The 1,786-nt window shown below is 45.2% G+C and overlaps 1 protein-coding gene across 1 annotated transcript in view; it reads right to left on the bottom strand.

The window, feature by feature from the left end:
- The window catches only part of LOC105811595 (UDP-glucuronosyltransferase 1-3-like), a 26,206-nt gene that overhangs the window by 9,484 nt on the left and 14,936 nt on the right, over positions 1–1,786 (bottom strand). The gene's annotated exons all lie outside the window — the stretch shown is intronic.

The raw sequence follows: 1,786 nt of genomic DNA, 5'->3' as shown, positions 1-1,786 counted from the left end.
GAGTCCCCTGGCTCACAGCAGCCATGTCTTGAGCTTTTCCACTGGACTCATCTGAAAGGTCAGGGAGCCAGACCCCCACGCTGACTTTGGGTTTGTGGCAGGAACATCCAGAGGATGGATTTTCTGAAGTCCTTCCTCCCTGGGATCCATACCACATTCCCTTTTCGTCTCCCTCTTTTCTGGGGAGAGATGGCTCATTTCCAAGTGCTTTTAAAGCTCTCTCTACAGAGTGATGGTAAATGGCTTACCTAAACCTCCCAGGACCTTTGCTCCTTCAGGAAACCCATTCTTACACGCAACCCCGTCTGGAAAGGGCAGAGTCTAATTTGCCCTCCGTGCACACCCTCCCACACACACTCAGCAACCAGCAGGATCTGAGTCACACGAAATTGAACACACATGTCCATAAACATCCAAAGTTAAATACCAGGCTATCGCTAAGATTTAAATGGCACGAAAGTTCATCTACAGATCTCCCCATGGCGAACTACAGAGATGGTGTTATTATGGCCAACACTTAACTCTGGGCCAGCTCTTACAGGACTCGGTAAAGGTGTGGTTCATCCCCTATTGAGCAAAACTTTCCCAAACCTCACGCCGACTTCACAGCCCCTAGAATGGCCAAAGAGTGAAGCAAGCTGTTGACTGGAAATAACCCTCGGTTCCTCACCATTGATCTTCGTCCAAAAAGGGGGGACCCCCCTGAGAGAGAGCATTGCCCCACTCTTGTGAGACTTCCCCACCCAAGATGAGGCCTTTAAAATACCTCCTAAGTTTTGCTGAGACTTTAGTATTTTTAGTTCAGGCTTTTTATCAGATTTTCCCTTCCCGAATGTCTATTGTTGTTTCAGAATCCTCAGTTAGCACTTAGACAACACAGTGGGTAGCTGTCACTTCATCATCAAGCGTTCCAAGTCCCCTACACATAGTTCCCAAACTTCCTTCTCCCCACCATCTCGAAGTCTCTGTCCTCACCGACCTTCGCTTTGGCTCTTTTTCTCATGCCCAACGTGCAGCTATCATCGATGAATCACTGCTAACCCCAGGGATGGTCTCTCACCCTGATAGGGGAATGACATCTTGGAATTCTTGAGTTTCATTCCTTTTCTCTTAATGTTATTGTACCATCTTGTTTCTTTCAGACACACCAAAGATATCTCCAATGCCCGGTCATGATTTCTCCATGGACTTTCTTTATGGAATAAAGGTTGTATCTTTATTCTTGAAGTGCAGGACTTTTTCCAAGAGTGTTGAGAATAGGATAGTCCGTGTAGATCCATAGACAAGTCCTTCCGTTTCTATTGGACGTTCCATCATGTGTGCATCTCTCCAAAGGTTTAAATTTCAAAACGAATGTGAAACACAATGGTTTTCTTTCAGATCCTTCATAGTGATGCCAAAAATATTTCTCTTTAATGCCTTTCTAATTTGGACATGCTGACTAGATTTCTTTCCTTTGATCTGAGATGTGCCCATTGGTTTGATGATACTTTACCTGTTGCTTTTCTTCTCTCTGAAAGAGAATCATTAATGGTTTTCTATACTGTCAGGTTTTCTCATCTTGCTTTTAGAAAATCAGTAACACCTTCTTCTTTCTTAACCAGACGACCCTATGACACACACACTTGTCCACCAGGCCATGGAGCATCAGCACCTTAGAGCCAGGAGATCTTGGAGGGTCATCACATCCGTCTCCATGTTATGATGAGGACTCAGAGCCCCACAGAAGGAGAATCTGATCACATGGCAGTGGAATGCAAGCATCGACCTGCTGCCTCATTTCTCA

This window comes from Propithecus coquereli, unplaced genomic scaffold (assembly GCF_000956105.1).
Source record: "Propithecus coquereli isolate 6110/MARCELLA unplaced genomic scaffold, Pcoq_1.0 Scaffold1045, whole genome shotgun sequence".
In the NCBI taxonomy this organism is placed as follows: Eukaryota; Metazoa; Chordata; class Mammalia; order Primates; family Indriidae; genus Propithecus; species Propithecus coquereli.
This window is presented reverse-complemented; position numbering and strand designations above follow the sequence as displayed.